At 48.9% G+C, this 25,959-nt stretch overlaps 1 pseudogene; it reads right to left on the reverse strand.

The window, feature by feature from the left end:
• Positions 1-552: 552 nt before the first annotated feature.
• Positions 553-25,668, reverse strand: LOC147967575 (uncharacterized; annotated as a pseudogene).
• Between the last annotated feature and the right edge of the window lie 291 nt (positions 25,669-25,959).

Genomic DNA, 25,959 nt, shown 5'->3' on the forward strand with positions numbered 1-25,959 from the left:
GGATTTCTATAATGAACCAACACAACATAGGCAACTCAGGAACACATGCTTTTGCAAACAAAACCAAAAAAACTCATGCATACATATACCATCACAATTTTATCTATGTTTCAAATCTTTCGAAATATATGCAATTTTCATGTCTAATAAATATCTTATAAAGACTTTTAATTCGGACGGGGATACAAGTTTCTCTTTCCCTGAATGTTCAAGACTCACAACTACATAACAGTTCATTCTTGTGTTGTTGCCAGCAAAGAGAACCAAAGAAAAGGCTTAATAGTATTTCATTCCTTACTTTTCTGTCACGGTACCACAAATACAAAGATTGCAAGCCATTAATACTACGGTAATGAATCTTCCACATAGGTAGATGGATCATCACCTGCAAGCACGATGAATAATACAACTAGATTGGCAATGAACTAAGAGATCGACATCCATCCATGCATACGATGCGTCAATGGATAGTTTAACTCGGACAGACTCAGACCCTCACTCTCGGACTCGCACTCGTACTCAGAACTCGATATGGATCTTGTCTTCTTCTCTTCAATATGGGAACCCCATGTTCGTCCCGGCCGCCTGCCGCATCATCTCTGTCCCAGCGGCTATCCCCATAGGTGGCGGCATCTCCATATCAGCAAGGAACTCCGGCGGCGGCATCGCCATAGTCACCTGGTGCTTCTCCGTCCCGGCGGCGAACTCTGGTTGAGGCGACATCACCATAACCATCTGTTGCATCTCCATCCCAGCGCCAAACTCGGGCGGTGGAGGAACCGACACAAGAATCTGCTGCATATTCATGTCGTAGGCCAAGCTCGGCGGAGGCATCGCCATTGGCATATGGTGCATATCCATCCCTATGGAGAATCCTTGAGTTGGAGGCATTGCCATATGCATCTGCTGCATCTCCATCCCAGTGTTGGTGCTGGTGCTACCAAACTCAAAGGTACTTCCACCGAAGAGCTGTTGTGGCAGTGGCATCCCAGGCACCTGGAGCGCGCGAAGGATGTTCTCCATTCCGAGATTCAGGAGTACCTGGTTTGCGCATTCAGAGACAGCGACCCGCACCGGCATTAGCTTGGTGGTGAAGGCCATCATCTCCTCCCCCATGTCACCTAGTTTGGGGTTAAGCCACACCGCAATCTGGTCCCCCACAGCGCGCTTCTTTGCCATGGCCTCCTCCATGCACTCTTTCCGCATCTTCACCTCCTTGAGCTATGTGCATAACTCACCATGCTGCAGGTGCAACTTCTTCAGCTTCTTATTGTCGGTGGCGCTCAGGACTCCCGTCGCGCTGCCCGCTAGGAAGCGGTCTATGACGGCCTCAGCAGAGGGGTGACTGAGGGAGTCCTGGATTAGGGGGTCTCCGGACAGCCGGACTATCTCCATTGGCCGGACTGATAGACTATGAAGATACAAGGTTGAAGACTTCGTCTCATGTTCGGATGGGACTCTACTTGGCGTGGAAGGCAAGCTAGGCAATACGTATATGGATATCTCCTCCTTTGTAACCGACCTTGTGTAACCCTAACCCTCTCCATTGTCTATATAAACCGAAGGGTTTTAGTCCGTAGGACAACAATCACAACATACAATCATACCGTAGGCTAGCTTCTAGGGTTTAGCCTCTCTGATCTCGTGGTAGATCCACTCTTGTAACACCCATATCTTCAGTATTAATCAAGCAGGACGTAGGGTTTTACCTCCATCAAGAGGGCCCGAACCTGGGTAAAACTTCGTGTCCCTTGACTCCTGTTAGCATCCGGCCTAGAGGCACAGTTCGGGACCCCCTACTCGAGATCCGCCGGTTTTGACACCGACATTGGTGCTTTCATTGAGAGTTTCGTTGTGCCGTCGCCACAAGGAAGGATGTCTCGTCCCGTCTTCAAAGACGGCTATCGCTGAGGGAGTTCTGGCTATCGGCCAAACTCTCCGGCTAGGTGGTTTTCTTATGATCGCCTGTTCGGCCGCTGCGCCGACGATGACTTCTCGGGTCATCGAAAGCAATCTTCACATCAACTCGGAACTCGCCGAGCAGTTAGATCCAATGGAGATCTCTTCCCTGAACGAGCTCTTGGATCGTATCGCCGCCCTGGGAGTCGCTACAGACTACGATCAGATTGGACCTAAACCCGATCTAAGAGAAATTAACTCTCCCAGGTCACCCATCACGTTGCAGTGGTGGAAGAACAATGCGGCAAAACTTCATCTATCTTAAGGACTAGCTACGTCCGGATTCCCGATCCTTCCAAGCCGGATACCCGCGGAGGGGAGGATGTCACTCAAGGCCTGAACCCAGAATCGGGCAGCGGGCCAGATTTACCGAAAAACATCCAAGAATCCAAACTTTCGAGTCCGGAAACTCCTTGGCCACTGAGCCTCAGATTGGGTGAGGATTCAGATTCAATTCCACCCACCCACCCAAACATACGCGGTCTATCCCAAATTAGGCAAGAGCCAGCAAAAACAGTACACCATTACTGGGCCAGATTCCTCCTGGTCAAGAACAGGATAAAGGACTGCCGCGAGGAAGACGCAATTTCACTCTTCTGCAATAATTGCACGGACAAGGAAATCCTCAACGCCATAAGTCGTCGCGAAATCACTCGCTTTGCCGACTTGGTGTCCATAGTACGAAAGTACTGTGCGATGGAAAGCGTCTGGAAAACCGAAATAAAATTTTGGGATAATCCGGCCCTGAATACAAACCCAGTCCGAAATAAAAGGGTGCATTATCACAACACACCTGGGTTAACTACCAAAAAGCAAAAGCCCTCTACGGGGTAAGGAACCGTACTGGAGGGATGGCTCAACGGACCCTGCAAAATTCATAGTACAGCGGATGCGATACCAACGCACAGCCTTAGAGCATGCTGGATACTCCGGCAGGTAGCCAAAAGTGGTGAGTACCTACTCCTCCCAAAAACCACAGAGCACCACCCTGAGGACAACAGTACGGTCTTAACGGTCTTCGAGACCTTCGCGTCAAATAAAAGACGGAAGCGAACACTCCGCAGCACGTCCGAAATCTGCCACATAGCAGAAACAAATCCTTGGAGCGACACGGCTATTACCTTCAATGCCAGTGACGAACCTAAATTCCGAACAGCCCGAGTACCAGCCGCACTGGTCCTCAGTCCAATCGTGGACGGCTTTTGACTGACCAAGGTACTCATGGATGGCGGCAGCGGATTAAACCTCATCTAGGAGGAAATTCTTCAAAAGATGGAAATAGACTGGAGCCGCATTAAGCAAAGTAGCACAACCTTTAGAGGAATCATCCCCAATCGGGAAGCACGCTGCGCCGGAAAAATCACACTAGACGTGGTATTCGGCACGTCGGATAATTACAGGTCCGAAGAAATTACATTCCAAGTGGCCCCGTTCAGCAGCGGATACCACGGTCTATTAGGGCGGGAGGCGTTTACAATCTTCCAAGCCATACCCCACTATGGGTACATGAAGCTCAAAATGCCCGGGCCCAACGGAATCATCACTCTTGTTAGTGATCCGGACATAGCACTCTGCGCCGAAAATAAGACAGCTGCACTGGCCCTTGAGGCACTATCCGAAGCCCTAGCGGCCGAAGAACTAACTACGCTGCGCTCCACGGTGAACAGGGACGACGTGATACTCGATAAAAGATCCAAGGCCACCTCCTTTAAACCGGCGGACGAAATAGTCAAATTCCAAGTCCATCCAACGGACCCTACAAAAACAGCTTCCATCGGGGCACAACTAAACCCTGATGTTGACGCCGCACTGCGAGAGTTCCTACGCGAGAACTGGGACATTTTTGCCTGGCACCCTTCAGACATGCCAAGAATCCCACGCAGGCTGGCTGAACACAGCCTAAATATCCTAAAAGGATTCAAGCCAGTCAAGCAGGCTCTTCGACGTTTCTCCGAGCCTAAAAGACAAGCCATGGGAGAGGAACTAGCCAAGCTATTGGAGGCCGGATTCATCAGAGACATAAAACATCCAGACTGGCTAGCAAACCTGGTGATGGTGCCAAAGAAGGACAAATCCTGGCGCTTGTGCGTCGATTTTAAGGACCTTAATAAGGCATGCCCAAAGGATCCCTTCCACCTCCCCCGCATCGATCAAATCATCGATGCTACCGCAGGACACGATTCATTGTGTTTCCTCGACGCATACTCCGGATAGCATCAAATCAAAATGGCAGAGCCAGACCAAGCCGCAACGGCATTCATCACACCATACGACCCATTCTGCTTCAACACAATGCCCTTCGGGCTAAAAAAACGCCGATGCAACATATCAGCGCATGATTCAGACATGCCTGGCAAACCAGATCGGTAAAACAGTGGAGGCATACGTGGATGACGTGGTCGTTAAAACCAAGCATGTCGAAACCCTAGTACACGACTTGAGGGTCACATTCGACAACCTCCGAACATATGACATCAAGCTCAATCCGGAAAAATGCGTTTTCGGCGTACCAGTAGGAAAGCTCCTGGGATTCATCGTCTCCAGCAGAGGTATTGAAGCTAATCCGGCCAAAATCCGAGCGCTGTCACAGTTGGCTACCCCAACTGACCTCAAGCAAATACAAAAATTAACTGGATGCATGGCGGCTCTAAGCCGCTTTATCTCCCGCTTGGGAGAAAAGGCATTACCCCTTTATCGCCTCTTACGACGCACCGAACACTTCGAGTGGACGGACGCCACCACGGCCGGACTGAACGAAATAAAAGCCATATTGGAAACAAACCCAGTCCTGGCCGCGCCAAACACTGGCAAACCAATGCTATTATACATTGCGGCAACTCATCAAGTAGTAAGCGCAGTGCTTGTCGTCGAGCAAGAAGCGGACGGACACAAATTTCCCCTTCAAAAGCCAGTTTACTACGTGTCCACAGTCCTTACCCCATGCAAATCATGGTACCCGCATTATCAAAAGATAGCGTACGCGGTATTTATGGCATCCCGGAAGCTACGACACTACTTTCAAGAGTGTTCGATAACGGTAGCCTCGGAAGTACCACTTAACGATATTATAAACAACCGCGACGCGACGGGCCATATTGCCAAATGGGCCATTGAGCTCCTCTCGTTCGACATAACTTACAAACCACGGCGAGCTATTAAATCGCAAGTTTTGGCTGACTTTGTCGCTGAATGGACGGAAACCGAACTCCCTAAAGAGTACGACACATATTCAAACTGGATCATGCACTTCGACGGCTCCAAAATGCTGGCTGGTCTGGGGGCTGGCGTCGTTCGACATAACTTACAAACCACGGCGAGCTATTAAATCGCAAGTTTTGGCTGACTTTGTCGCTGAATGGACGGAAACCGAACTCCCTAAAGAGTACGACACATATTCAAACTGGATCATGCACTTCGACGGCTCCAAAATGCTGGCTGGTCTGGGGGCTGGCGTCGTTTTGACGTCCCCAACAGGAGACACCATTCAATACGTACTGCAGATAATGTATACAGACTCCAACAACGCAGCCGAATATGATGCTCTTCTCCATGGTCTCCGGATGGCAGTATCCATGGGCATTCAACACCTAGAGGTGCGCGGGGATTCAAACCTCGCGATATCCCAAATAAATGGAGATTTTGATGCCAAGGATCCAAAAATGGCCGCTTATCGCAATGTCGTCCTAAAAATGTCAGCTCGGTTCGAAGGGCTCGAATTTCACCATGTGGCTCGAGAAAACAATCAGGCGGCGGATATCCTTACCCGCATTGGCGCCAAACGCGACGTGGTCCCTCCCAACATTTTTCTGGAAAGGATGTTCAAGCCATCCGTAGCATGGGAAGGGGACACCGGTAACAACAGTCCGGACCCAGCCAAAATACCCGATACCGAACTCCCTGACACAATCGGAGGCTCCGCCACCGAAATAACACAATCAACCCACGAAATAATGGTCATTATTGCCCCATGGACAGAACCATTCCTGGCCTACTTAACTAGACAGGAACTCCCGGAGGACCAAAATGAGGCATGCTGCATAGTGCGGCGATCAAAGGCCTACAGGGTCCACGAGGGAGAATTGTACAATAAAAGCGCTACCGGAGTCCTCCAACGGTGCATCTCCGAAGAGGAGGGACGGAACCTTTTGGCAGAAATTCATGCAGGACTCGTCGGTCATCACGCCGCAGCCCGAGCTCTTGTGAGCAAGGCCTTCCGTACAGGATTCTATTGGCCAACGGCCCGGGCAGACGCACAGGACTTAGTCCAGCGCTGCGCCGGTTGCCAGCTCTTTGCAAATCAAAGCCATATGCCACCCACCGCCCTCCGAACAATCCCCATTACATGGCCCTTTGTGGTCTGGGGGCTCGACATGGTTGGACCCCTTAAAGGTGGAACCCACAAGAAAAAATACTTATTGGTTATGGTGGATAAATTAACCAAGTGGATAGAGGCCAAACCGGTTAAAACAGCCGAATCCGGACCGGTGATAGATTTTATATCCGGGGTTGTACATCGCTACGGCGTCCCCCACAGCATCATCACTGAGAACGGCACGAACTTCACGGCTGACGAGGTAAAACTCTGGTGCAGCAAAATGGGCATCAAGCTCGATTATGCTTCAGTCTACCACCCACAAACCAACGGTCAAGTCGAACGAGCAAATGGTCTTATAATGAGCGGCATTAGACCCAGACTAGTGCGCTCCTTAACAGAGTCTGACACGCACTGGGTTGAGGAGCTCGACTCCGTACTCTGGGGGCTGCAGACCACGCCGAATCGTAGTACCGGATACACACCATTTTTTATGGTGTACGGCGCAGAGGCAGTCCTGCCCTGTGACATAATTCATGACTCACCTCGAGTGCGCATGTACGAAGAAAGAGAAGCCGAGCTCGATCGGCAGGACAGTCTGGACACCTTGGAGGAAGAGCGCGACGTAGCCAAAGCCCGTTCTGCATTTTACCAGCAACAGGCTCGCAGATACCAAAGAAGAGACGTACAAGCCAAAACTTATAACGTTGGCGAACTAGTTCTCCGGCTGCCGGATAAGAAAAAGAACAAGCTAGAGCCCAAATGGGAAGGTCCCTTCATCATCGACCAAGTTCTGACCGGCGGAGCGTACTGACTGCGGGATGCATCGACTAGTCGAATCGAGCCGAACCCATGGAACGCAGCCAGGCTCCGAAGATTCTACGCCTAGCATCGGACTTTATGTTAGTCCCCTCCCTTTGTCCATTTTCTGCATATGCATCGTCTGTCTTGTTTCCCTTTCTTTCTTTTATTCCTCTAGACCTTCACGGGTCACCTTGTGCCTCACTTGTACATTACAGAGGCGCTAGCTGCACTATCTACACCTGGGGGCTTCTTTCACAGAAGCTTAAATTATTTACCTGGGCATCACGCCCAACACATGCGTTATACTTCCGCATGTACCTTTTTTCACCATTATATGCATCGATATGACTTAAGTTTTGGCCAAGCTGGGTTGCCTGGCTCTTGTATTTATGCCCTACGTTCCCGTTAATTCGGCTAGGGCATAAGGGGAGCACCTCTGCGATTGTTACCGCCGGGTCAGCCGGACGTGTACCTCAGACTGGGTGAAGCCGAAAGCTAGCGTTCTTAAGAGAATATTCGGTCGGTGAACAAAAGATGACTTTCTATTTATTAACCATATCTGCCCCCAGACGTTTTTACTGCGCTTCTTGTCGCAGTCCGGACATGCACTTTAGGGCATGCCTACCCAGGGAAAGGAACCCTTAACGGAACTATTCTCTCTGGAAGATGTTTCTTACTACCCATGTAATATAACATAACTAGTTGGGCACTTGTCTGATAAAGCACTAATGACCCCTACGCCTGGTCTCCACGCATGCCCCGGTTCTTATATAACCGAGAGGGTATTCGGATACACTCCGGACTGTCGGGTCCCGAGGTTGAAGCGAAAAGGTCCGCCACGACAAACGATCTACAATCCGGCTAGAAGACATCATATATGTCACTTTACAATTACATAGTCAATTTGATTGGTTGAATTCCTCTTCAATGCCCTCCAATAGGCTGTCTAGTCTACAGTCCTGTTGGGAATACTTTGCGGCCAATTCTACTTGGCCGTACACTAAATTCACAGGGATCTCCTTGCCGTCAGGCCCCATAGGTCCGACTTCGGCCATGTGGTTCGGGTCAGCCTTCGTGTACCGTGTCTTCACCATTGCCCAAGCCTCCCTGGCGCCCTGACGGCAGGCCGATATCTTCCATAATTGGAAACGCCGCCGTGCTCCCTTCAGCTTTTCTGCAAGCTCTCCAAGGCCTTCGGGTATGGAGACGGACGGCCACAAGGCCTGGGCAACGCCTTGCATCACCTGCCGAACTCGTTCGTGTAACTGTGCGAGCTCGGGAAGAAGATCACCCGATGAACTAGGCATCTCCTCGGCAGGACGTCCTGTCAGCATACCTACAGACATAACCCTGTCAGCCAGCTTCCTCGCCGAACTCTTTTTCAAAGTTCATTCAAGCACTTACTAAATATGCCGCATCGAAGCCACCGATTCTCCTTAACAGAATCCGACAGTTGGGCACGAACATCTTTCAGTTCCACGCCCAGCTTGGTGTTGGCATCTTGGAGATCATTCTTCTCCTGCCTCACCCTCGTTAGCACGCTCTCACCAGCCTTCAGTTGGCGTATGAGCTGTTGTTTATCTGGATTCACTCCAGCGTCATCTGCAATTTTATCGTCAGATTTGCATATAAAGCCGCACTCTAATATGATACTTATCATTTGACGGATATGTTACCAGTGGGGGTCTCCTTGGGTGTAACATCCCTAGCCTTGCTATGCACTTGGACTAGCTTGGTTGTTGCATCATGTCTAAATTTCTTTTAAACTTGAAATGGGGATTGTTCAAACCCTAGCACTAAATCAATCCATCTAGGCTTGCTTAAAATCTTTTTCAATAAACCCAAAATGTCCCTAAGAAAAGTTCATGATTTCTGGTTAAGGTGAAAACCTGTCCCAAAAATGATGAATATATTTTTAGGTCATCTTTGGATTTTTGAATTAACACAAAAGTATTTGAATTGGAGCCGTTTAAATGCTATATATATTTTAAATGGTCCAAATATTCTAAAGTTATTTGTGGAGCCCTGAAATAATTCAGTTAACCTCCAAAATAATTTTCAGAATTATCTAAAATGATTTAGTTCCTAAACTAAATCAGAACAAAGAAAACAAAATAGTAAAAGAAAAACAGGAAAAGGAAAAGGCTTACCTGGCCTTACCTGGCAGCCCAGCTGGCCTGGCACTGCTGGCCCAGCCCACCAGGGGCTCGCGTGTCTTCTTCCTCCTCTGCCAGGAGGACAAACGGGTGCGTGGCGAGCGCCGACGCTGCCCTGGCCACCTCCTGCTTCGCACTGGAGGCTCGTCGTCCTCCCTGACCCCGTGCCCAGTGATGCCCGAGCCCCCCTCTCACTTCTCCCTCGCTCTAGCCCCTCCCCCTCTCGTTTCTGTGCTCACCGAGAGGAGCCCGTCACCGCCGTGCTTCGCTCGCGTGGCCGCCGTCCCCAAGCGCCACCGCCTTCCCAGAGCTCCACCATCCCGCGCTACCCTCTCTCGTCGACCCACGCAAGGCAGGGAGCAGCAGAACGTCGCCCCCATCATTCCCATCGCCGCCTCTGCTTCGTCCCCGCCGTCGTCGATTTGCCGGCCACAGCGCTTCCCCGGCCTCTTCTTCGACTCCACCCGAACAGTGGTGAGCTCGCGAACGAAACCCCTCTCTCACCCCGGCCTCGCACGTCCTCTAGTCGCCGTTTCCGCAAGCTCCCGAGCTCGCCACCGCTGGCCATGGTGCTGCCGCGGCTAGAGCTGCTGCAACCCGCGTCCGGGCCTGCCAACGAGCTCCGCACCCTCCCAGGAGACGAACACCACCACAGTTCCTCCTCCCATGCTTTGTGGCGTCGTTCTCATCAACGCCCGTGGCTCTCCCGCCGCCAATCCTCAACGCCGGCGAGATTCCGGCCACCCCACGCCCTCTAGCTTGGTCCGTTGGATGGGGGCGAGAAAGGGGCATCTCCTGGTGCCCTCGGTGCATCGAAATACTGCCGGAGCAGTGTTTCCGGCGTGCCTCCGCCGCGCTGGATGGTCGCCGGCGGACTAACCCCGGCCGTGCTGACGTGGCCAGGTTAATTAGGCGTTAACCACCTCTTAATCAAACCCAAGAGTCACAAACAGCCGGGCCCCACCTCATAATTAACCACAGGGTTATTCCCTGCTTTAATTAAGCTAATGCTTTGACCCGCCACCTCAGCATTGACCTGGCCCCACTAGTCAGCCTCTGTTCTTGCCCTGTTACACTGACGTGTGGACCCCACACATCAGGTTTGACCTGGACCGTGCCCTGTTGACCTGCTGACGTCATGATGATGCAGTGCTGACGCAATAAAGTTTTCTGGAATTAAAATAAATCAGAAATGATTTATAAATTTCAGAAAATACCCCAAACTTCTAAAAATCATAGAAAATCAACCGTAGCTCAGAATTAAATAAATTATATATGGAAAATTATCAGAAAAATTCAAGGAATCCATCTGTACCATTTTCATGCATGTTTGAACAATGTTTGTCCTCTGTTTTGGACAAAACAAATAAAAGGCATTTAAATAATCATATATGGAGTTGGAATTTGAATCATGTATTCAAACCAATTTCATTTAAATCATAGCTAGATGCATTAGCTCAAATCACAGCATATTGCCATGTCATGATCATGCATCATATTGTGGCATTGCATTGATTGTGTTCTTTCTCAGTTGCCGGTGTTTGTCCCCTCTCGATAGACGTGGTTCCGACGATGTGATCGATGACACCGATGAAGAACTATACTATCTTCAGAAGTGCCAGGCAAGCAAAACCCTCTTGTTCATTCCGATACAATCCCTCTCTCTCGCTCCTGCTCTCTTTTATTGCATTAGGACAACAACGATTCAACTGTTACATGCTGCGGTAGTTGAACCCCTTTTCCTCTGCATGACCTGTCATTGCCACAGTAAAATAGATGAAACCCACTAGCATGAGTAGGAGTTGTTTGAGCCCTGATGTGCCTACTCATTCGTGCTTATATGTCATGCCTGCTACTGCTTTGAGTTGAGTCAGGTCTAATTCACCGGGGATGAATTGGAATGTGGTGAACATGTCCTACTGTTGAGAGCTAAGTGTGTGAACATGATTTGATAAAGGTAGCGGTGAGAGGCCATATAGGAGTACATGGTGGGTTGTCTCATTGCAGCCGTCCTCAGGAAATGAGTTCTGTGTTTGTGATCCATGAACAGTTACTACCACACATTGGGTTCCGGTAACTCGGCCCCTCTCGGCTTATTAATCAACTCGATCTCTATCCAGGAGTTGCAACTAGTTTCTGGTGTTTGTAGGTAGTGTTAGTAGTCTACCAAGTGGCACCCGGTACAGGTGGGCTTGGGACAGACTAGGCACAGTGGCATGGTGTACCAAGTGGCACCCGGATGGTGGGCTTGGGAACCCTGCACACATCGTTTGGGGCCGTGAGCGACACCCGGCCGGATCTCCTTGCGGATGGAACCCGAATAGGTGATAAACCTGGACTAGAGACTTGTTGGTTAGTCAGGTCGTGGCCGACTCCCTCGCCGGGCTTCCGCTTGAAGGTTGCCAAGATACACGACGTGTACATGGTGGTAAGTGGCGAGAGCGTGTGTGAAGAAGTACACCCCTGCAGGGTTATCATTATCTATTTGAATAGCCGGATTCCTCGGATATGGAAACTTGGACCCCTTGCATAGTTCATAGACAAGTGAAAGTGGATAATTTAAAATGCGCAAGATAAGCGTGAGTGCTATGGATGGCGTTCTCGTAGGAAGACGGGAGCGGATCCATATTGGTGTATTGATATGGTGAATATGTGGACTCGTGTGCGCCACCACAAAGAGTTATTTGCAGTCGTAGTTCAGGATAGCCACTGAGTCAAAGCTGGCTTGCTGCAGTTATACTCCACCACCTCTTTGTTGATACCGATGCATATGTAGCTAGTTTTGATGTAAGTCTTGCTGGGTATATTTGTACTCACGTTTGCTTAAATTATGTTTTGCAGAGAGACGTCAGTATCACTAGTAGTTCTGCTTGGACTTCGACATTTAGCTTGCTACCTCAGCTACGATCTTGTACCCTTGGGAGGGTCTTGTAGATAGTCAGGCTTCTGAGCCTTCTTCATTTGTAGTTGTCTGTACTCAGACAAGTTAAGCTTCCGCATGTGCTTGTTGCTTGTATGCTCTGTATGTTGGGTCATGAGACCCATGTTTGTAATATCTCGCTCCTTGGAGCCTAGTGAATAATACTCTGAGTCGTAGAGTCTTGTTGTGATGCCATGTTGTATTCCACATATTGAGCATATTGTGTGTATGATTGAAATGCTTGGTATGTGTGGGATCCGACAACCTAGTTGTTTATCCTTAGTAGCCTCTCTTATGGGGAAATGTAGTCTTGTGCTTCCATGAGCCATAGTAGTCCGCTACAGCCCGGTTCACCGGAGTCCTGCTAGCCCAGCACTACTGCTCCGGAACACTTGACTGGTCGGCATGTGATTCACTTCGTTCCTGTGTCTGTCCCTTCGGGGAAATGTCACGCGGTGACATCTGGAGTCCTGCCTAGCCTGCTATAGCCCGGTTCACCGGAGTCCTGTTAGCCCAGTGCTACAGCCCGGATTCGCACGCTGCTGACCGACATGCTCGATGTTGATTCATGTATGCCTGTCCTCGTAAGTTAGTGCCACTTTGGGTTCACGACTAGTCATGTCGGCCCGGGTTCTCTATCATATGGATGCTAGCGACACTATCATATACATGAGCCAAAAGGCGCAAACGGTCCCGGGCCATGGTAAGGCGACACCCATGGGAATACCGTGCGTGAGGCCGCAAAGTGATATGAGGTGTTACAGGCTAGATCGGTGTGACTTAGAATCGGGGTCCTGACATTGGGCTCCCCTGTGGCGGACAGTGCGGCCTGAAGTTGGGCTTTGCACTCTTCCAGCTCCTGGGACAGTTGAGTATTCTTTTCTGTAAGAACCTACATAACAAATGATCCTTAAATCAGTTATCCTAACTGCTTCAAGTCTCAGGGGCTACTGATATATATAATCATCAAATTTTCTCACCCGTATGTCTTTTACATACTGCTCCGTGGCTCTGGCTTGTATGTCATGCCTGCTACTGCTTAGAGTTGAGTCAGGTCTGATTCATCGGGGATGAATTGGAATGTGGTGAACATGTCCTACTATTGAGAGCTAAGTGTGTGAACACGATTTGGTAATGGTAGTGGTGAGAGGCCATGTAGGAGTACATGGTGGGTTGTCTCATTGCAGCCGTCCTCAGGAACTGAGTTCTTTGTTTGTGATCCATGAACAATTACTACCACACATTGGGTTCCGGTAACTCGGCCCCTCTCGGCTTATTAATCAACTCGATCTCTGTCCAGGAGTTGCAACTAGTTTTTGGTGTTTGTAGGTAGTGTTAGTAGTCTACCAAGTGGCACCCGGTACAGGTGGGCTTGGGACAGACTAGGCACAGTGGCACGGTGTACCAAGTGGCACCCGGATGGTGGGCTTGGGAACCCTGCACACATCGTTTGGGGCCGTGAGCAACACCCCGGCCGGATCTCCTTGCGGATGGAACCCGAATAGGCGATAAACCTGGACTAGAGACTTGTTGGTTAGTCAGGTCGTGGCCGACTCCCTCGCCAGGCTTCCGCTTGAAGGTTGCCGAGATACACGACGTGTACATGGTGGTAAGTGGCGAGAGCGTGTGTGAAGAAGTACACCCCTGCAGGGTTATCATTATCTATTTGAATAGCCGGATTCCTCGGATATGGAAACTTGGACCCCTTGCATAGTTCATAGACAAGTGAAAGTGGATAATTTAAAATGTGCAAGATAAGCGTGAGTGCTATGGATGGCGTTCTCGTAGGAAGACGGGAGCGGATCCATATTGGTGTATTGATATGGTGAATATGTGGACTCGTGTGCGCCACCGCAAAGAGTTATTTGCAGTCGTAGTTCAGGATAGGCACCGAATCAAAGCTGGCTTGCTGCAGTTATACTCCACCACCTCTTTGTTGATACCGATGCATATGTAGCTAGTTCTGATGTAAGTCTTGCTGGGTACATTTGTACTCACGTTTGCTTAAATTATGTTTTGCAGAGAGACGTCAGTATCACTAGTAGTTCCGCTTGGACTCCGACATTTAGCTTGCTACCTCAGCTACGATCTTGTACCGTTGGGAGGGTCTTGTAGATAGTCAGGCTTCTGAGCCTTCTTCATTTGTAGTTGTCTGTACTCAGACAAGTTAAGCTTCCGCATGTGCTTGTTGCTTGTATGCTCTGTATGTTGGGTCATGAGACCCATGTTTGTAATATCTCGCTCCTTGGAGCCTAGTGAATAATACTCTGAGTCGTAGAGTCTTGTTGTGATGCCATGTTGTATTCCACATATTGAGCATATTGTGTGTATGATTGAAATGCTTGGTATGTGTGGGATCCGACAACCTAGTTGTTTATCCTTAGTAGCCTCTCTTATGGGGAAATGTAGTCTTGTGCTTCCATGAGCCATAGTAGTCCGCTACAGCCCGGTTCACCGGAGTCCTGCTAGCCCAGCACTACTGCTCCGGAACACTTGACTGGTCGGCATGTGATTCACTTTGTTCCTGTGTCTGTCCCTTCGGGGAAATTTCACGTGGTGACATCTGGAGTCCTGCCTAGGCTGCTATAGCCCGGTTCACCGGAGTCCTGTTAGCCCAGTGCTACAGCCCGGATTCGCACGCTGCTGACCGACATGCTCGATGTTGATTCATGTATGCCTGTCCTCGTAAGTTAGTGCCACTTTGGGTTCACGACTAGTCATGTCGGCCCGGGTTCTCTGTCATATGGATGCTAGCGACACTATCATATACATGAGCCAAAAGGCGCAAACGGTCCCGGGCCATGGTAAGGCGACACCCATGGAAATACCGTGCGTGAGGCCGCAAAGTGATATGAGGTGTTACAGGCTAGATCGGTGTGACTTAGAATCGGGGTCCTGACAGCTTTGGTATCAGAGCATGACTGCCTGTAGGATTACCAAGCCAAGATGGTCGAAGTCGTGTCTAGAAATGCTTTAGTTATGTAAGGGAATTGATTGTGGAAGGGAACGTAAGGCTCTTTTTACTCCTTATCCTCATGACCTTGTGATCTGAGTCATCTTATCTTTTCTACGGGGTTAAGAACTAGGCTTCTCTTCTGTCTCTCAGGATGACGTGTTACTAAACCGTAGTGGCCTAGGATTGTTGAGTTCAAGCCCTAGTTCAGTTCCTACTACTTCCATATGTTCATAACTGGCCTCAGAACCTTGATATTGTGATGTTGAGTGGTTATGCCACCATTTTTGCAGGATGTCTCAAATCTTCTCGAGCATTTACAACCGTTGTGCTGTCCGAGTCATTACATGTTTCTAAATAATTTGATGCATTTGCAAATCCTTCCTCCGTTCCCGATGTCCTTTTGGTCAGAATAAGCACACTAGCTAGTGAGTTGAGGTACTCTGTTGCCTCGACATATATGTTGGAGCTATTATTATGACCCTAGGTGTCTTAGAGAGTCACCTAGTAATCTAGCAATGCTTTGTATTCCCAATGTGATGATTCTGGCTATTGCTCTCGAAAGCATCCCGTGATGCCATTTAGTAGTAGGTATTCTACTCTTGGGTTCCTGACCCAAGATTCACTCATCCACTTACTTTCTGTTGTTAGTATTTGCTAGTTCCCATAAGATATTAGTAACCTTACGATAGTCCTCGAGGTCCATGGTATCTCATTCTTCCAATACCATGAACCAGCCAAGGCATAAGTTCTCTAAACGAAAAGATCACAACAAGAGTTCTCTTGACGAGTTCTTCATTCGATAGTTGTGACTCTGCCAGTTCTATCATTCTGCATGGGTTATCCGGAAGAAATATGTTGAACTCGTTTGACATACTAACCCATGAATCCACAACTCAAAAAGTTATATGTTCCTTGAGTTGTTCTCTTTAGTTGTATTCTGACCCACGTCTATCATTTGATAGTCAAGAATAGTTGTGCATTCATGTTATCGATGCCTATTATTTTTGTGGTCCGTCAAGCCATTCTATTTCAGAATGACTAGGAGAAACAAACTCCAGTACCTCATCCATATCTAGGATTGGGTCAAAGTATTTGTATTTCGCAGATCAAAATGCCAATCCAGCTTTTGATTCTGTTCTACCCTGAAGTATTACCGTCTTATGTCAAGAATGTCATGGGAATTGCACGCCATCCTATGAACTCTTGATACAGTGATACTTCTTGCCATCATTATTCATTCCTTGGTCCTCATGTTATTGTAACCAGAACACCGACAAGTGAATCGTGATGTGTGACATCAATACTCCTAGCAACCCCGTTGCTTGGTAGTTAATGGACAATAAACTCATTCTTAGCATGTTGGTTATTGAATCATCATTCTAAGATTGATCGTGCTACCTAGTCCTTATTTCCGGAGCACTATTCGATCAATGAGTTAGGATTGTGTCAAATCCTTGCTCTATTGGTCACATCATCTTGCCTCGCAAAGCAAGATTATTCTCGAGCTTAGTAACATATCGGTGGTTCGTGATTTTCCAAATATCTTCTCGGAAGTATCACCAGGTTGTCACCTGACCGCTATGTTGAGTTCGTGATCAAGTTGGTTTCTTATAAACCACCCCTTCTCCAAGAATCCGTGTTGGTTACCCCTGAGCTAGTTGGTTAAGCTAAACAACAACTTGGAGAGTTGGAAGATAAAAAGCTTTGCCGAATTTGGTTCTTTCTGAAGGGATATCCTTGTGTGTGTGTGTGTGTGTTGAAGAAAGATGATATCTTCACCAATTGGTCCTCGTGATCAGTTGTTGAATCTATTGTCTTGTCAAACTTTGACTTGAGTATGGGCTATCGTCAAGTCAAATCAGAACCAACGATATTCGTAATGTTGTCCTACTCGTGGTTGACCCCTTGAGCATACACCGTTACATCTTTTGGTCTGACCAATGCTATCACCGTGTTCACATGATAGTGGAAGTCCAGTGATATGGAAATTCCGATGAGTTGCTATTGAGTCCATCAGCAGCATCTTGTCTCCCCCATGATTCGTGTTAAACATTAAGCTAGTGTTGGAAACTTTGTAAACAATGCCCTCATGTTCCGTTCATGAAGCATATGTTTGGATGAAAGTAGCGACTTCCTCTAAGTTCACGTGCAATCGATGCAAGTTGTCGACGTGAATTCGAGAAAGCTTGTTTTTGCTTCCTCTGGAATCATCCCGAGTCGGTCATGCACGTGCGAAGTATTCTGTGGTCTGTTAGACTGATCATCTTCGTTCCATATGAATTCCGTAGCACACCAAGCCACTGATTGATTTGTTCTAGGAAAAGAAGTTAACTGCTAATCCATGGTAATGCACAAGACTTCGATATCCTCGATGATGGTTTCCACCTGAACTCGATAGTGTTTTATTATAAGACTACTATGTGGTCATGCTTGTCTTGGACAACATGCTCACATGTATGTAGCAGAACCAACTCATGTTTTTGAGCTTGCTATCGTAGTTCATTTCCCGAGAATCTCGCAACGTCATCTCGTCGATTTGCGTTGCAACTCTTCTTTTCAGACATGTTGAGTCTGAAGCATCCTGTTTCTAACCAGATCTAAATCTCAGGCAGATATGATGGTTGGAACATTCCCAACATTTGCATTTTGTTCCCAGCTTGCACCCCGTTGTGCCAATTTTCCATGGGCTGCCCTTCTCAGTAATTGATGTTCAGGATCATCTTCGAAAGTGGTCCTACCATGGGTCCCATCCATTTCTGATGATAGGCAAAAACCATCCATTACGTTGTCTTCAACAAGGTAGTCCACATCTTTCGTTCTAGTCCGAGTATGTCATCCTTTCGAACTCCTTCAAATGATCGTTTGTGATTGCCTTAGGCTGGTATAAAGAGTTCCAATGATCTCAATATCACAAGTAATTCTTTTGCCACTTGAGGGAATATATCTATGAGTCACCTTCTCTAAGGTGCTCTGTTATGGAATCATGGCAATTATTTCCTCGCTACTTTGAACTCTTGTACCATCTTACTCAAGCGTGGAATTCTTGCCTACCAAATTGAACTTTCGTCATCTGTTTCCTTCCTTCCCACCTGACGTGAGTTAGCGTCTCAGCTCATGAGATGTTTCAACGTCTCACTCCATGAGTTGATCTTGAGTTGCTCGTTCTTTGAGAAGATCGATTCCTGTAGAGTTTCTTGTGTCGTCACTGTGTTGGACAAAGATCTCGAAAGTAAAGACGTCAAGATCAATTGAAGCAGTGAATCAACATCCTCGAGAAGGGCAAATGGATCATGAAGATTGTGATAGTTTTGTGACCCCCTTTCCTCTTACCTCACGTCTTTAATCTCGGGACGAGATTCTTGTTTAGTAGGGGAGAGTTGTAATATCCCTAGCCTTGCTATGCACTTGGACTAGCTTGGTTGTTGCATCATGTCTAAATTTCTTTTAAACTTGAAATGGGGATTGTTCAAACCCTAGCACTAAATCAATCCATCTAGGCTTGATTAAAATCTTTTCAATAAATCCAAAATGTCCCTAAGAAAAGTTCATGATTTCTGGTTAAGGTGAAAACCTCTCCCAAAAATGATGAATCTATTTTTAGGTCATCTTTGGATTTTTGAATTAACACTAAAGTATTTGAATTGGAGCCATTTAAATGCTATATATATATATATTTTAAATGGTCCAAATATTCTGAAGTTATTTGTGGAGCCCTGAAATAATTCAGTTAACCTCCAAAATAATTTTCAGAATTATCTAAAATGATTTAGTTCCTAAACTAAATCAGAACAAAGAAAACAAAATAGTAAAAGAAAACAGGAAAAGGAAAAGGCTTACCTGGCCTTACCTGGCAGCCCAGCTGGCCTGGCACTGCTGGCCCAGCCCACCAGGGGCTCGCGTGTCTTCTTCCTCCTCTGCCAGGAGGACAAACAGGTGCGTGGCGAGCGCCGACGCTGCCCTGGCCACCTCCTGTTTCGCGCTGGAGGCTCGTCCTCCTCCTTGACCCCGTGCCTGGAGACGCCCGAGCCCCCCTCTCACTTCTCCCTCGCTCTAGCCCCTCCCCCTCTCATTTCTGTGCTCACCGAGAGGAGCCCGTCGCCGCCGTGCTTCGCTCGCGTGGCCGCCGTCGTCCCCAAGCACCACCGCCTTCCCAGAACTCCACCATCCCGCGCTACCCTCTCTCGTCGACGCACGCAAGGCAGGGAGCAGCAGAACGTCGCCCCCATCGTTCCCATCGCCGCCTCTGCTCCGTCCCCGCCGTCGTCGATTTGCCGGCCACAGCGCTTCCCCGACCTCTTCTTCTACTCTGCCCGAACCGTGGTGAGCTCGCGAATGAAACCCCTCTCTCACCCTGGCCTCGCACGTCCTCTAGTCGCCGTTTCCGCAAGCTCCCAAGCTCGCCACTGCTGGCCATGGGGCCGCCGCGGCTAGAGCTGCTGCAACCTGCGTCCGGGCCTGCCAACGAGCTCTGCACCCTCCCAGGAGACGAACACCACCACAATTCCTCCTCCCATGCTCTGTGGCGTCGTTCTCATCAACGCTCGTGGCTCTGCCGCCGCCAAACCTCAACGCCGGTGAGATTCCGGCCACCCCGCGCCCTCTAGCTTGGTCCGTTGGATGGGGGCGAGAAAGGGGCATCTCCTGGTGCCCTCGGTGCATCAAAATACTGCCGGAGCAGTGTTTCCGGCGTGCCTCCGCCGCGCTGGATGGTCGCCGGCGGACTAACCCGGACCGTGCTGATGTGGCCAGGTTAATTAGGCGTTAACCACCTCTTAATCAAACCCAAGAGTCACAGACAGCCAGGCCCCACCTCATAATTAACCACAGGGTTATTCCCTGCTTCAATTAAGCTAATGCTTTGACCCGCCACCTCAGCGTTGACCTGGCCCCACTAGTCAGCCTCTGTTCTTGCCCTCTTACATTGACATGTGGACCCCACACGTCAGGTTTGACCTAGACCACGCCCTTTTGACCTGCTGACGTCATGATGATGCAGTGCTGATGCAATAAAGTTTTCTGGAATTAAAATAAATCAGAAATGATTTATAAATTTCAGAAAATACCCCAAACTTCTAAAAATCATAGAAAATCAACCGTAGCTCAGAATTAAATAAATTATATATGGAAAATTATCAGAAAAATTCAAGGAATCCATCTGTACCATTTTCATGCATGTTTGAACAATGTTTGTCCTCTGTTTTGGACAAAACAAATAAAAGGCATTTAAATAATCATATATGGAGTTGGAATTTGAATCATGTATTCAAACCAATTTCATTTAAATCATAGCTAGATGCATTAGCTCAAATCACAGCATATTGCCATGTCATGATCATGCATCATATTGTGGCATTGCATTGATTGTGTTCTTTCTCAGTTGCCGGTGTTTGTCCCCTCTCGATAGACGTGGTTCCGACGATGTGATCGATGACACCGATGAAGAACTATACTATCTTCAGAAGTGCCAGGCAAGCAAAACCCTCTTGTTCATTCCGATACAATCTCTCTCTCTCGCTCCTGCTCTCTTTTATTGCATTAGGACAACAACGATTCAACTGTTACATGCTGCGGTAGTTGAACCCCTTTTCCTCTGCATGACCTGTCATTGCCACAGTAAAATAGATGAAACCCACTAGCATGAGTAGGAGTTGTTTGAGCCCTGATGTGCCTACTCATTCGTGCTTGTATGTCATGCCTGCTACTGCTTTGAGTTGAGTCAGGTCTAATTCACCGGGGATGAATTGGAATGTGGTGAACATGTCCTACTGTTGAGAGCTAAGTGTGTGAACATGATTTGATAAAGGTAGCGGTGAGAGGCCATATAGGAGTACATGGTGGGTTGTCTCATTGCAGCCGTCCTCAGGAAATGAGTTCTGTGTTTGTGATCCATGAACAGTTACTACCACACATTGGGTTCCGGTAACTCGGCCCCTCTCGGCTTATTAATCAACTCGATCTCTATCCAGGAGTTGCAACTAGTTTCTGGTGTTTGTAGGTAGTGTTAGTAGTCTACCAAGTGGCACCCGGTACAGGTGGGCTTGGGACAGACTAGGCACAGTGGCATGGTGTACCAAGTGGCACCCGGATGGTGGGCTTGGGAACCCTGCACACATCGTTTGGGGCCGTGAGCGACACCCGGCCGGATCTCCTTGCGGATGGAACCAGAATAGGCGATAAACCTGGACTAGAGACTTGTTGGTTAGTCAGGTCGTGGCCGACTCCCTCGCCGGGCTTCCGCTTGAACGTTGCCGAGATACACGACGTGTACATGGTGGTAAGTGGCGAGAGCGTGTGTGAAGAAGTACACCCCTGCAGGGTTATCATTATCTATTTGAATAGCCGGATTCCTCAGATATGGAAACTTGGACCCCTTGCATAGTTCATAGACAAGTGAAAGTGGATAATTTAAAATGCGCAAGATAAGCGTGAGTGCTATGGATGGCGTTCTCGTAGGAAGACGGGAGCGGATCCATATTGGTGTATTGATATTGTGAATATGTGGACTCGTGTGCGCCACCACAAAGAGTTATTTGCAGTCGTAGTTCAGGATAGCCACCGAGTCAAAGCTGGCTTGCTGCAGTTATACTCCACCACCTCTTTGTTGATACCGATGCATATGTAGCTAGTTTTGATGTAAGTCTTGCTGGGTACATTTGTACTCACGTTTGCTTAAATTATGTTTTGCAGAGAGACGTCAGTATCACTAGTAGTTCCGCTTGGACTTCGACATTTAGCTTGCTACCTCAGCTACGATCTTGTACCCTTGGGAGGGTCTTGTAGATAGTCAGGCTTCTGAGCCTTCTTCATTTGTAGTTGTCTGTACTCAGACAAGTTAAGCTTCCGCATGTGCTTGTTGCTTGTATGCTCTGTATGTTGGGTCATGAGACCCATGTTTGTAATATCTCGCTCCTTGGAGCCTAATGAATAATACTCTGAGTCGTAGAGTCTTGTTGTGATGCCATGTTGTATTCCACATATTGAGCATATTGTGTGTATGATTGAAATGCTTGGTATGTGTGGGATCCGACAACCTAGTTGTTTATCCTTAGTAGCCTCTCTTATGGGGAAATGTAGTCTTGTGCTTCCATGAGCCATAGTAGTCCGCTACAGCCCGGTTCACCGGAGTCCTGCTAGCCCAGCACTACTGCTCCGGAACACTTGACTGGTCGGCATGTGATTCACTTTGTTCCTGTGTCTGTCCCTTCGGGGAAATTTCACGCGGTGACATCTGGAGTCCTGCCTAGGCTGCTATAGCCCGGTTCACCGGAGTCCTGTTAGCCCAGTGCTACAGCCCGGATTCGCACGCTGCTGACCGACATGCTCGATGTTGATTCATGTATGCCTGTCCTCGTAAATTAGTGCCACTTTGGGTTCACGACTAGTCATGTCGGCCCGGGTTCTCTGTCATATGGATGCTAGCGACACTATCATATACATGAGCCAAAAGGCGCAAACGGTCCCGGGCCATGGTAAGGCGACACCCATGGAAATACCGTGCGTGAGGCCGCAAAGTGATATGAGGTGTTACAGGCTAGATCGGTGTGACTTAGAATCGGGGTCCTGACATTGGGCTCCCCTGCGGCGGACAGTGCGGCCTGAAGTTGGGCTTTGCACTCTTCCAACTCCTGGGACAGTTGAGTATTCTTTTCTGTAAGAACCTACATAACAAATGATTCTTAAATCAGTTATCCTAACTGCTTCAAGTCTCAGGGGCTACTGATATATATAATCATCAAATTTTCTCACCCGTATGTCTTTTACATACTGCTCCGTGGCTTTGGCTAGACCATTTTGAGCGGCACGGAGGTGCGCATCTCCCGAGTTGAAGGCATCTAAAGCCTCTTGGGAGAAACAAGCGTCACGAAGAACAGTCCGGCGACGCCTATGGTTCATGGAACTTTCCACCTCGGATTGGGTGGCGGACAGTCTATTCGTATCCTCTGTCGAAGGAGCCCCCGGTGCACGCCTTGTACTCGTTCCCACCCCTGAGTCCGGCCTTGGAGCCTGGCTTGTGGAGGCGCGGTTGGTAGCCTCTCCGGGTATAGTCCGGCGAGCGCTCTTTCTCCTAAAAAGAAGGCATGGGCGTTAATATGCCTCTGTAAATAATGTCTTGCGATAAAGACGGCGCGCTATACCGCTACGCCGGTGCCTCAATCCGGACTGCGGATCTTTTCAGCCTGCCTGGCCTAGCGGCCCCTTGTTGGCTAGTTGCCATAGGCTCGGCCTTCTGCCCCGAGGACCTCCCCTGCAAGACACGACTATTATACGGCAATGAAAAAAAAGAGCACAAGGACGGATCCCTTTTTAAGTGCTAGGATTTCGGTCTCAGTCACCTGTGAGGTTGGAACTAGCCTAGGGTAATCGACCGTAATGGCCACCAATGTATTGTCATTACTCCCTTGGTAAAAAACCCCGTCGATCAGCTCCACGGATATGTTCGGATCCTCCTAGGAGGCCGGGTCAAGGGACCGTCCAGGGTCCTCGGGCTGTGGAGGTGGGCTGTTTATCTCCTTTGCTGCCTGGCGCAGCTCCTGCGATAAAATCGCTAGCATGAATACTTTAACTACGGGAATATGAAACGGACGGGCGAGAAACAATCTCCGCTTACCCAGCTCGGAGGATTATACATGGAAAATCTGCCCTGCGGGTTGATATGGAGGAATTCCTCCTCTTCTCCCTTGTACAAAGTGGACAAGATCTTTATTAGATCAGCAGCCGATCCCAGCCCTTTGCGGCCATGGCGGGTGGCGTCATCCTCCCCGTTGAAGTCCCACATGGGGTGGCCTCTGTACTGGAGCGACTACACCCCCCGCATAATGCATATAGCCATGACCTCGATCATGGTCAATCCGGATCGAGCTAAAGAGCTTATCCGGCTCATCAGATAAAGAATGTCCCGGTCGTCTTCCTCCAGGGGGCTCCGTGGATGCCAGCTCTGGCGCTTCTTCAAAGGAGCGTTGTCAAACTCAGGAAGGCCGATCCGAATAGGGTCCGAAAGGGGGACATCTTCTATATAAAACCATTCTGAAGGCCAGTCTTCGGACGTCTTCTTCGGGGTCCCGGATAGGTATCCGGTTCCAGCGATACGCCACACTTCGGCTCCGCCCACTTGATATATTGATCCCTTCTTAGAACGGGGCACAAGGCAGAACAGCTTCTTCCACAGAGCGAAATGAGCCTCACAGCCCAAAAATAACTCGCAAAGGGCTACGAATCCCGCGATGTGCAGTAGGGAGGCAGGCGTAAGGTTGTGCAACTGGAGGCCATAGAACTCCAGAAGCCCTTGGAGAAACGGATGGATTGGGAATCCGAGCCCTCTTACTAGATAAGGGACAAGGCACACCCGCTCTCCCTTGGAGGGATTGGAACGGTTCTCCGCTTGCTCTCCGCCATTATAGGTGGCCAGCCCGGCTCGAACCGGGACCAGGTACGCTAGGGAAGAAATCCCTTGGACTAAAGCATCACCAATTTACTGTGCGGGATGGAACATCTCTCCCAATCTCCAGGCTTGGAACTAGGGGTGCGAGAGGAGGAGCTGCGTCGACTGGCCATGGTGGAATGGATCTCTGTCGGGCACGCTCCGATGAAGACTCGGCAAGGGAGGATGATGTGATTTGGATCTGAATCCTCGTCTTTTTAAATAGGCGGCTCATTTACATAGCTAGGGGGTAAATGTGAAAACACCCTGGCTCTTCGTATTCGCTCGACACGTGGAAAGTGGCCATTATTGGGCGTAGAAGCCAAGAAGTATGAATCATCACAAGGAACCGGACATTATTTCGACAGGTACACAGAATTTGGAGAAGGAACCCGCCTTGCAATGCCGAAGACAACTGCGCGCCGGACTCATCGTCATTGAAGCCTGGTTCGGGGGCTACTGAGGGAGTCCTAGATTAGGGGGTCTCCGGACAGCCGGACTATCTCCATTGGCCGGACTGATAGATTATGAAGATACAAGATTGAAGACTTCGTCTCGTGTCCGGATGGGACTCTACTTGACGTGGAAGGCAAGCTAGGCAATACGTATATGGATATCTCCTCCTTTGTAACCGACCTTGTGTAACCCTAACCCTCTCTGGTGTCTATATAAACCGAAGGGTTTTAGTCCGTAGGACAACAATCACAACATACAATCATACCGTAGGCTAGCTTCTAGGGTTTAGCCTCTCTGATCTCGTGGTAGATCCACTCTTGTAACACCCATATCTTCAATATTAATCAAGCAGGACGTAGGGTTTTACCTCCATCAAGAGGGCCCAAACCTGGGTAAAACTTCGTGTCCCTTGCCTCCTGTTACCATCCGGCCTAGACGCACAGTTCGGGATCCCCTATCCGAGATCCGCCGGTTTTGACACCGACAATGACCAAAGGAGAAAGCATTGCCACCGGGTGATTGGGCAATGGCGGCTACCTCGGCGCCGCACATCACCGCCAGCTCATTGGCTTTGTTAAACAGACCCTGACGGCGCTTGGCGAAGCACACCTGTCGGGCGCCCTCCTTCTCGACCCGCCGCATGATGGTCTTCTGCCGCCCATTCCCACCCTTCCGCTTCGGCGCCATTGCTCGCTCAAAGAAAGGAGGAGGAGAGTAGGTATAGATTTGTGTTTGTCTACATCTCAGGGCCGTACGTGCTTATATAGAAGCCGAGAGAAGATGATGAGGATTGAGGAATCGTCGGGAGAGGCTAGCCCGGGCGTTAAAACAATTGGCAACTCATGATTGGGCAGAGGTATTGTTCAGTATTCTCTGTCCTTCACCTGTCACGCGTATAAGCATAACTCGACCAGTACGATCCAATATTTCAAATAAGGTTTTTTATTGCTTCCTTCCATTTTGTTGCGTGTTTTTATT

This window comes from Triticum urartu, chromosome 5A (genome assembly GCF_056163025.1).
Source record: "Triticum urartu cultivar PI428250 chromosome 5A, HENAU_Tu73, whole genome shotgun sequence".
In the NCBI taxonomy this organism is placed as follows: Eukaryota; Viridiplantae; Streptophyta; class Magnoliopsida; order Poales; family Poaceae; genus Triticum; species Triticum urartu.